This window comes from Peromyscus maniculatus, chromosome 1 (genome assembly GCF_049852395.1).
Source record: "Peromyscus maniculatus bairdii isolate BWxNUB_F1_BW_parent chromosome 1, HU_Pman_BW_mat_3.1, whole genome shotgun sequence".
Lineage (NCBI taxonomy): Eukaryota > Metazoa > Chordata > Mammalia > Rodentia > Cricetidae > Peromyscus > Peromyscus maniculatus.
The window spans coordinates 178,294,961-178,306,067 of record NC_134852.1 but is presented as its reverse complement, the minus strand read 5'-3'; the positions used below and the strand labels follow the sequence as shown (position 1 = coordinate 178,306,067).

The window sequence follows — 11,107 nt, the reverse complement described above, 5'->3', positions numbered from 1 at the left end:
AATGTGCACAACATCTCATTATCTAAAACATAGGTACCCTAAAACAAAAACCTGTGCAAGTATTTTAAACTTAAAGCCAAGAAAGTTAAAAAAAAAAGAAGAAAAAGAATTAAAATGAGGGAGAAAGAGATAGCCTGTCATTGATAAATAGATAGTTAGAACCAATCCCTCATTAATTTTGAGATTCCTGGCTGCTTTGGTGCAAAGTGAAGAATCAAAATTGTTTTCATTGATCAGGGCAGTGGGGGGAAACAATATTCATTCATTAAGAGAAGCTAAGATTTTTTTTTCAATATTTCGAGGCAAAATAATTTAAAGAGGGGCTTATGTAGCAAATATTTTCCAACAACTTTTGTAGTAATGGTAGAATGAATTTTCTTGAGTGTAGAATGTGTTTTACAGGTACCTAGTGTCTCATTCAGTATGGTACATCTGTTACATGGTGCTAAAAGCTAGAGCAAACAATGATAAAGAGAAAGCAAACATCTCCACACAGCATAGAGAGCTTTACCCTAAGATGGGCAAAATGAGCTCCCAGAATGCAAAGCTGGGAAGCAAGGCAGATGAGCATGTGCCGAGATTGTTTTACCTGTGTCAGAAAGACAAATAGCCCCGTGTTTATGAGAGAGACCGGTGTAGAATCCAGAGGTAAAAATGTAGTTGAACTGTTGGACCCAGGAAAGTAGAAAGCCAGTGTGACAATCAAGGCTTAGAAACCAGTTGGCATCGTGGAATCCAGAAAAATCGAAAGAACTGGAAATACAGGGAAGCCAGGGTAGAAACATTAAGTCTCTGAAGCAGTTCCATTTTCAGGGTTTCTTCTCAACCCTCACAGTCAAAGAACTGTTCCCACCCCTTCCTGGAATAGATGTCCCAGGTTGAAAGAAAACAATCCATACTTTTTCAAAGGCCAGTAAAGGGCAAGCCTTGGGTACCCTCTCCCATTATAAGGGTTAAACTAAATTGTCATTAAGAGAAACTTGGGCCCATTGGCTGTCTTCCCATTCAGGGCTGAGACTCCTTGGCTCCATAAAAGACTGACAAGCCAGGAAGAAACAACAGGGGGCTTTTGCAGAGAAATGGACTGAACCAGGGGATTGTCACACTGAGAAGTCACCAAACAAAATGGCTGGGTTCACATGGATCCTTGTATATGTCAATATGCAGAGTGAGCCAGCACCTGCCCCGGTAACTAGTACCTGTTCTTAAACATAATGAGCAGTTGAGGATCCCAAGGCATTCACGGGAAGCATCTATTCTATCTGAAAAGACAAAACCAACAAAGCACAGTTAAGGGGAGTAGAAACAGCCCTAAGGAACAGGCAGTATGCCAGACAGGAGAAATGGGATTATCTCAGACTGTTGGAAGATGAGAGGCAAGGATGGCACAAAATGAGAAATGTATCAATATCCAAAGAGTTATGATTTTTTAAAGGTACACTTAACAGAGCTCATAAAATCCCCACACAGCATTTAGAATGTAAACTTGAGGGAATTCCCCCGAAATTAAGGGGAACAACACAGAGAGATGAGAAGCAGAAGAGGAAAACCTAAGAAATCTAGAAGGCTCAAGTCATGTGTCGTGATGAGATCCAGAAGGGAAAATATAGGAGACTAAAGGAAGAAAGCAACTAGAGAATTTTCATAGCTTTGAAGAGCATAAAACTCGGGCATCAAGACAACAGAGGGAGCTCCACAGTGGCCACATGGGAAGAGATATGACTCAGGTTTCCGCACTTTTTTTGAGCAAGCAGAACTGAGAGCAAGGGAAAGGTCTTCTAAGCTTCCAGAAAAAGCACTTCAAACTGCAGACAAGGACTGAGTGATCTGAATGCAGCAAACTCTTCAGTCAGACACTGAAGGAAGAAAAGTTGAAAGTCCTATCACCAAGGTTCAACTTTCTATCATAGAATCTCATGATAGCCAAATAGCCAGTCAAGAATGTAGATATTCCTGTTCTGGGGTGGGGGAGGAGTGTCAACTTCCATTCTCAGGGAGCTACTGGACAAGTTACCGTACTGAATGATGCTGTAAAACTAGGAAAAAAAGCAGAGACTCTGAGCAGCAGACCAAACAAAAGACTTCACTGAGATGGAGACTTGGGATCTCCACAAGAGAGCCTGAGAACAGTTGTAGAGAAGGCTCAGTTTTCACTGGAGTGGAAAGACAGAGTTGGTGGCAGAATGCATTAAAAACAAATACACGTGGAGTTGGGTAGATGGTTCAGCAGGTAGGAACCCTTTTTGAGCAAGCATGAGGATCCGAGTTTAAATCCTTAACGTCCTTGTAGAAAGTTAGATGTGGCTGGGCGTATACCTGTCACCCCAGTACTGAGGCGGGGTGGGAGAGGAGAACCAGGAGAGTCTAGTAAGAAGGATTGCTGGTGCTGTCTGGCTGCTAGGCTAGATCCAGGTTCAAAGAGAGATCCTGTCTCAAGGACACTTATTTGCCCCTGTTTTTTAGCTACTGTGAATAGTGCTGCTATAAGCAAGGTTGTAAGAATTTTGAGATTCTCTTTTCAACTATTTGGATACAGAGTCAGAAAAGGAATTGGATTCAATAGGATTGAATATGAAAAAAATAAGTAGATTAGTTGTTAATTTTATTAAGTAGTTTGGAGGGCCGTCATATAGTTTTTCATAGGAGCTATGACATTCTACATTCCATTAATTTCTCCATTTCTACCACAACATTTATCCCATGATTCTCGGATAGTTGTCTGAGATGATACCCCTCCCGTGTGGTTTAATTTGCATGGCTTTGAGATTTAGTGACATTAGTGTCTTTTCGATGACAGTTTGCCACTCTAAAACTGTTTGCTGAAAATGTTTAAGTCCTCAGCCTGTTTTTAAATCGGGTTGTTTGTTTTTTATTGTTGTTGAGCTACAAAAGCTTTGCTTATGCTCTGGATATGACATCTTAGCATATGTGTGGATTGAAACATTTTCTCCCATTTGGATTGTTGTTTTAGTCTCTTGATTGTGTCCTTCAATTGAATAAGCTTTGATTTTTGAACCAGTCTAGTGTTTGTAACTTTGCTACTGCTGATTGTGTTTTAGAGCATCATATCCAAGGACACAATAGCAGATCTAATGTCATGACGTGTCCCTTCATTGTTTTCTAAGGATTTTTAATAGTCTCAGTACTTCTCTTTAGCTCTTTGATCAACCTTAAGTTTTATATATGTGTGTGTGTGTGTAATCAACTTTAAGTTATATTTATGTATATAACTTAAAGTTATATATACTTATATATACAATAGATTTTTGTTTTGGTGTTGGGGGTGCTTTGCAAGTATTTTGCCCGCATGTCTGTCTGTGCACCATGTACATGTCTGGCGCCCACAGAAGTGAGAAGGGAGCATCAAATGCCCTGGAACTGGAGTGATGGGCTGCCGTGAACTGCTGTGTGGGTACTTGGAATCAAATCTGGGTTCTCTCCAAGAGCAGCAAATGTTCTTGACCACCAAGCCATGTCTCCATTCCCCTATAGTGTACTTTTAGATATCTACTCTTGCTGTGGAATGGTCTGTATGTCAAATTACGCTGATTGGTCAATAAATAAAACACTGATTGGCCAGTGGCTAGGCAGGAAGTATAGGCGGGACTAACAGAGAGGAGAAAAGAAATAACAGGAAGGCAGAAGGAGTTACTGGCAGCCGCTACCATGACAAGCAGCATGTGAAGACGCCGGTAAGCCATGAGCCACATGGCAAGATATAGATTTATAGAAATGGATTAATTTAAGCTATAAGAACAGTTAGCAAGAAGCCTGCCACAGCCATACAGTTTGTAAGCAATATAAGTCTCTGTGTTTACTTGGTTGGGTCTGAGCAGCTGTGGGACTGGCAGGTGACAAAGATTTGTCCTGACTGTGGTCAAGGCAGGAAAACTCTAGTTACATACTCTGATTAGAATGTCTACTCTGTTTACATTTAAAGTAATTACTTCCTATTGCCATTTTGCTAGTTGATTTTTTTGACTTCTGTGAGACTTACATATATATATATATGTTTTTTCAAGACAGGGTTTCTCTGTTTAGCTTTGCACCTTTCCTGGAACTCACTTGGTAGCCCAGGCTGGCCTTGAACTCACAGAGATCTACCTGGCTCTGCCTCCCGAGTGCTGGGATTAAAGGCATGCGCCACCACCGCCCTGCAACTTACAGATATTTTCTGTCCCTTGTTTTCTCCTTTTCTTCTTTCCTTTGTGTGCAAGTTGATCATTCTTCATGATGTGCTTTGATTCCCTTCTCACTTACAGATTCTGTACATATTTATTCTGTTGTTACCATGCAGATTACCTACCATGTGCTCCAGTTACAATGATCACTTGTAAATGGCTAACAGCATCGATCACATACAAAATGGCATTCCTTTGCAGATCTACTCCCTCCACTGATATCACTTAGACATTTGTATGCATTTGAGCCACGTGTTCCCATAAACAAATATTTACATTTTGATGATTTTTGCCTCATAAATTCCAGCAAAAGATAAAGATTCTAATATGATCCAGACATGATATCCAGTGACATGACCATGAGGCAGCTGGCCACCAGGAGACACTGGAAAATGACTGCAGCTGGAGAACATAGCCATTTGACAGCCTGCTGTTGTCACTGGTGAGAATTGTGACTTTGTGTTTTTGTTGACTTGATATCTCCTCCAACCCTCATCCCAGATCTGGTGACAAAAAACTATAGCTTGTCAGGGAACAAAGCCGGGATTGTCACAGCTGTGGGACATTTTAGGGAAGCAAGAATGGAAGAACTAAGTATGAACTTGGTCCAAATATCTAGCTGACTGGTAAACTGCTTATACACCCAGAAGCCTGCAGGAAGCTCAACAGGGAGGTGGGCAGAAGCTGAAGGTCTGTCTACTCTTGATAAGCATCTCTGTACCTGATAAGATCCCTCAGTCTGTACTTTCAATGAATCCATTCCTAACGCATGGACAATTTGAATGTCAAGAAGTTAAGGCCCACTGGAGAGTGAGCTAGCTCCGTGGGCAAAAGCACTTGCAATAAAGCCTGACAACCTAGGTTATGTTCCCTGGACCTGGTAGGTAAAGAGAACGAATGTGTGCACGTTATCATCTGGCTACCCATCTCACTCCTGCCCACACATGTACAATTCCCTCCAGAGACTGAGGATTTTAGAGGGAGCCACAAAAGTAAAGATACTTCAGAGAGGGGAAACCCCAAATTCTTAGTATAAATATGCTCAGATTCTCAATGCACTGGTATATATTGATAGCATAAGAAAGATAACCAGGTAACCATCCTAAAAAAATAGGCACCTCAAGGACCAGCAATGTTGCTCTTTGGTTGGTGTTCACATAACATACACAAAACTCTGGCTTCAGTCCCTAGCACTTTATAAACCAGTGCTCTGAAAGTAGAGGCAAGAGGATCAGAAAATTTAAGGTCATATTCAGCTAAACAGCCAGTTTGAGGCTAGCCTGGTATAAATAAAACCTTATCTTGGAAAAAAGAAAAAGAAAAAGAAAAGAAGAAACAAACAAACAACCCCTCCCCCCAAACTGTTGCACATGGCAATTTAGATTTTGGAATTTTAGTCTAGAGATGACAACAGTATACTAGAATTCTCAGACATTACTGTAGAATCCAGAGTCATTATGGCATAGTATGTATAACATTCTACCTTCAACTAAAAATCACCAGAGACACAAAGAAACTGCAATCATCGTCCCCCTCCACCCCCTACCACAGAAAAAGCTACCTACCGAACATCAAGTAGACCTTCTACAGGCTGTATCAGACTTTGAACCAGGTATAAGGATGTTAAAAAGATGTGAGGAGAATACTTTCAAAGAATTAAAAGAAAATGTGGCATTAACAAGTAAAAAGATAGGGAATCCTAACAAATACTAGAACTGAAAAGTAAACATTTAAAAAAAAATAACTGAAGATTTGTGGCAAGAAAAGAATCTGTGAATTTGAAGACCAGTAAAATTATTCAGTCTGAAGAACAAAGAGGTTAAAATTCTTAAGCATGTTTGTTCACTGGGGCGGGGGATGGGGAGATGCCAAAGCCTTAGACAGCTGTGGGAAAGTAGGCTGCCCTCCTTTGCACAGGAAGTTAGAAGCCTGTGTGGAGTGGACTAAAGAGGCATGAGAACATTGAAAGAAATAATGTCTGCAAGCATTGTCTGCACTCAAATGTTTATAGCGGGCTTATTCACAAAAACCCCAAGTCAGACACAATCAAGGCCTCCCTCCTTCAACAGGCAAATATATGAACACAGCAGAGTATGTCTATACCGCAGAATCTGATTAGAAGCTTAAAAAAGAGTTAGCAAGCTACAGAGTCACAGAGAAGTCTTAAATGCATGTTGAAAATAAAAGGATGAAGACTTGGATGACTCTCCTGGATTATTTCAGTATATGACATCTGGAGAAAGACCCAACAATAGAGATGGTAAAAACTCGAGCAACTGCCAGGGCTTTGGGGGTAGATAGAAGGATAAATATGCCCATGGTACTTTTGTAGAGAAATTATTTTGCATGGTATTGTATCAGCATGATCTGTTAAACACTCATAGACCTGCACATTACAGAGAATGCAAATGCACATTTTCACCTTCAGTTAACAGGCAGATATTTACTAATTGTAACAATGAAGCCTACTAATGTAAGATGCTAATCACACAGAATCATACAAGAGAGAAAGTGAGATGGAACTCTCTATGTTATCTACTCTTTCTGTTTAATAAATAAACAAAGCTAAATCTATTAAACTTCTTCAGAAGCACCTTAAGTTCGATGAAGGACGACAAACTGTTCGATAATGTAGAATGTTCTCGGTCATCAAGTGTGCTCATTGTGTGTGTTGTACTGAGGAGCAATGACTTACAAAAACTGTGAGTTGGAAACTTGAAAATGGACCGTGGAAACCACTGGGAAATGAATTCCTTTTTAAAATTCAAGAATCCAAGAGGAAATATTTGACAAGTTAATGAATTTGTCCTTTTTCTCTCCTAAAATCTCACGCAATTCAAATCTGCCATGTGTGCATGTTATCTGAGCTGCTGTGTCATGACCCAGGGAACGGCAGGCTCTTTGGCTTTAGGACACAGGGAGTGAGATGTGAAGGGTCTCTCTAAGTCCTGGGCAGTGTGAAACTCCTAACCAGATATCAAGACAGGGAAGGTTGGCAGGCAACCAAACCCCTGTTTCTAACTAATTAGGATTTGGGTTTGAAACTGAATATGTATGTGCACTATTTTGACTTGAAGATCGGATGGGGACCTTTAGGACTCGGCAGAATCATGCATTGCCTCTACCCCACTATAGACTGAATAGTCCTCATGGCAAGGCCATTTCTTTTCAATAGGTCATTTCCAACTTTTCTTCTTGGTGGTCCTCCATATTAATTCTTCAGAGAAAGTCTCAAACAGAAGAGCCTCTAGCAAGGCCCACAGATATCTGTGGTCTGGTAGGTTCTTGTGTTCTCTAGCTTTATGTTTTGTTTTTAAATTTCAAACCACACCTTCCTTGGGATTGAGCACATTAATTCGTAACATGGATCCAGGAGAGCTGGAATCACACATAGCACACAACAGGCCCCGAACATTATTTGTTAATGGAATCTGTAAATACTTAATTAAATGAAGAATGATTGTAGATAAGTTGAATGAAGCTCAGAAAAAATGGAAGAAAAAGGTGATAGAACTAAATGATACATCACATGTTCACTTATCGCTTAGAAGGTGAAGAAAAGAAAACCACTACTGAAAAAGACCCTGTAAGACATCATCCCTATGTCCCACCTTCCCTCCCACCCTGTTCCCCAGCCTTGAGAACACACATGCCACAGAGTATCAACGAACTGCCCAACATGATTACAAAATAAGTATAAAGAATTATTTGATAGCTGTTTGAAACCTGGGACTTATACAGGGATGCTTGGCTCAATCTGGGAGGAGGGGACTGGATCTGCCTGGACTGAGTCTATCAGGTCGATCTCAATCCTCAGGAGTGGCCTTGATCTGGAGGTGGTGGGAAAGGGGGTGCGCTGGGGGGAAGGGGAGGGGGCAGGAAGGGGGAGAACAAGGAAATCTGTGGCTGTTATGTAGAACTGAATAGTATTGTAAAATAAAATAAATAAATAAAAAAGAAAAGGAAAAAAAAGAATTAATTGAAATGATAACTATTCTAAATATAAGTAGCAAAACTATTTTCCTAGACTGGTACAAAAGTAACAGGTTTTTATATTTTTTATTTTTATTTTTTGCTCTGTTGAAATTCTGCTGTTCAATACTGAACACATTCATAAATAAATGTAGTTATGCTAGACATCATCTTAATGCTTGATTCCCACTTTATGGGTTTTTTTTTGCTAATGACTTGTTACAGATTATTTTGTATTTATTTTATTCAATGGAAATGATGTCAGACAAAAATCAAAGTACAGTAATTTTTTGTACTTGATTTCAAAATGGGTTGTGAAGCTCCAGAGAGGACTTGGAGCCTCGATAATGACATTGTCCCAGGAACTTCTAACAAACCTATAGTACAGCTGTGATTCAAACATCTTTGCAAAGGAGAGTGAAGCCTCATCAGCATGCTGGCTGCCAAAGCTGATCCTCTCACAACAGGTAAAGGGGCCCAAGAACTCAACACCAATCATTCAATGGTCATTCGGCAACTGAAGCAACATTGAAAGGTAAAAAAGCTCAGGAAGTGGGTACCTTGTGAGCTGATCAAAATATTATGGTTTTGAATTATCATCCTCTCTTATTCTATGCTACAAGAAAACCCTTCTCAATTGAATTGTGACTTGAGATGAGAAGCTGACTATATGTAACAACCAGCTATGACCAACTTGGTAGTCAGACCAAGAAACTCTAAAGCACTTTCCAAAGTCAAATTTGTACCAAGAAAATGTCATCGTCACTGTTGGGTGGTCTGCTCTACTCAGTGTTCTAAATCCTGACAAAACCACTACATCTGAGAAGTATGCCCGGCAATTGTTGAGATGCACTGAATACCGCAAGGCTTCTATCGCTCAAAAGAAAGGGCCCATTTCTCCCACACTCAGCTGCACTTCCCACAAACCACATTTTGGAGCTTGAACAAATTGGACTATGAAGATCTGCCTTATCCACCTTGTTCCCCTGAGCTCTCGCCACTTCTCAAGGCTCTTGACAACTCTTGACAGGGAACACGCTTCCACAGCCAATAGGATGCTGGCACCGTCCTTTCAAGAGTCTGTTGAGTCTTGTAATAAGGAGTTTTGTTTTAAAAATTATTTTTATTATTCTCTCCGAGTCTCTTTGTGTGTGTGTGTGTGTGTGTGTGTGTGTGTGTGTGTGTGTGTGTTCATGTGAGTGCAGTGATTGTGTAGAGTCCAGAAGAGGGTGTTTGATTCTCTGGAACTGGAGTTTCAGGTCCTTGTGAACCACCTGACATGGGCGCTAGGAACCAAACCCAGATCCTTTGAAAGAACAGTATGTTCTCTTAACCACTGAGTCCTCTCCAGCCTCTGAAGCACGGATTTTTATGTTCAGGAACAACCTTATTTCTTGTTGGCAAAATATTTTGATAGTGATGGCTTCTATTGTGATTAAGAAGGTGTACTTGAGCATAGTTATGATGATTTTAAATTCATAGCTCAAAACTGCAATTTCCATTGCACCAACCTGATAAAATATATAGCAGCTATCTACTTATATCTCTCTATCCACCCATCTAGTCATTTGTAGCAAACCATCTGACCTATCTAAATAAAATTTTCCTATTAATTCACCATCCCTGCCTTTATGGGGGTAGAGGCAGAAGGCTACAATATGTTTACATTAGGAGGTTGCTATAATGGTTTGTGGCTCATTTTCATGTGAATATGGATGCTTTCCATAGGTGTCTATGTGGTTGCTCTCAGCAACTTTCAGAAACTCACCTTTGCAGTGTTAGAATAGTGTTGGTACAGCTTACACCCCTATGGCAGGAAAGCTCAGAGCATTTACAATTAAAGTTTTGTGTGTTGATCCTTTATCTTTATATATACATTGGTTCCATGACTTCTACCAATCTGGTTGCAATTTCATGTGTATGCAAATTAGCAACCATTGTATGTTTGTACCCATGGGATATGGCATTTCACCAGGCAAAGGTAGGTCATATGATAAGGTGCTTGGCTAGAACTGAGCATTAAGAGTGACTACTAACATAAAGATTATACATATATATATACATATATCACAGAATAAATTGTCAAAGATTTTAAATCATCTAAATCATGAATTTCTTTGTGTTTGGTGTGTTGGGGCAAAGTCATGCAAGACACATTGATAACTCAAACTTCTAAAATTTATTGTGATCAGTATGCTGCTGAGGAATGCATAATTTGGGGATTTAACACCTGATTAGCTATTAAATGGCTGTCAGGAGAAAATTCTGCAGTAATCAGTTTAGCTTCTAGCCCCTAATTATCACTTCACAGTGGATTTGGGGTGAGATAATTGAGAACTGCAATACTTAAAGGACTCCAGTTGGGCACTTTTTAATACAATGAAATGAATTATTTCTCTACCAGGGTTGCATTTAGCAGGTATTGGTAAGAAAGAAAGAAATGTGATAGTGTATGGGATTTCATAAAATGATTTAAAGTAGTTGATTCATTCATTATGCAATTAAGTGGAGCTCAGCTGTGTGTAACTTACCTGGTGTCTAGGTCAAAGAATGTCTTTCAAAATTCCATAAAGTTTGTTGAAAGGATTTAACTTTAATCAAGTTTGAAGAATTGGAATTGCTGTCTGAACTATGTAAGAGATTTGATCCTAGATACTATGACCTTAGGCTGGTTCATTTCTTTTTTGTTTGTTTGTTTGTTTGTTTTTGTTTTTGTTTGTTTGTTTGGATTCCTATTCTACCCAGTGAAACACTTTACCATTCATATCCTATTTGCATAACAGCTCCAAGAAGCTAAGCCCTGTTAGATAGTTCTCACGTTTTGTCAACATGGACTGTTCAACTTAGCAAGGCTCCTGAACTCTGTCCACCCCTCACACAGCCCTCTTTCCCAAGGGCCTGGTGACTGCTCACTCCAAACACAGGCACACATGCCGTTGCTATCACCACTCCCC

General features: G+C 39.9%; 1 long non-coding RNA gene across 1 annotated transcript; it reads left to right on the top strand.

Annotated features, from left to right (window-relative positions):
• Positions 1–5,658: 5,658 nt before the first annotated feature.
• Positions 5,659–9,286, top strand: LOC143270703 (uncharacterized). The gene is made up of 2 exons (XR_013047937.1): positions 5,659–6,441; positions 8,379–9,286. It is a non-coding gene; the product is annotated as an uncharacterized LOC143270703 (long non-coding RNA).
• Positions 9,287–11,107: the final 1,821 nt, after the last annotated feature.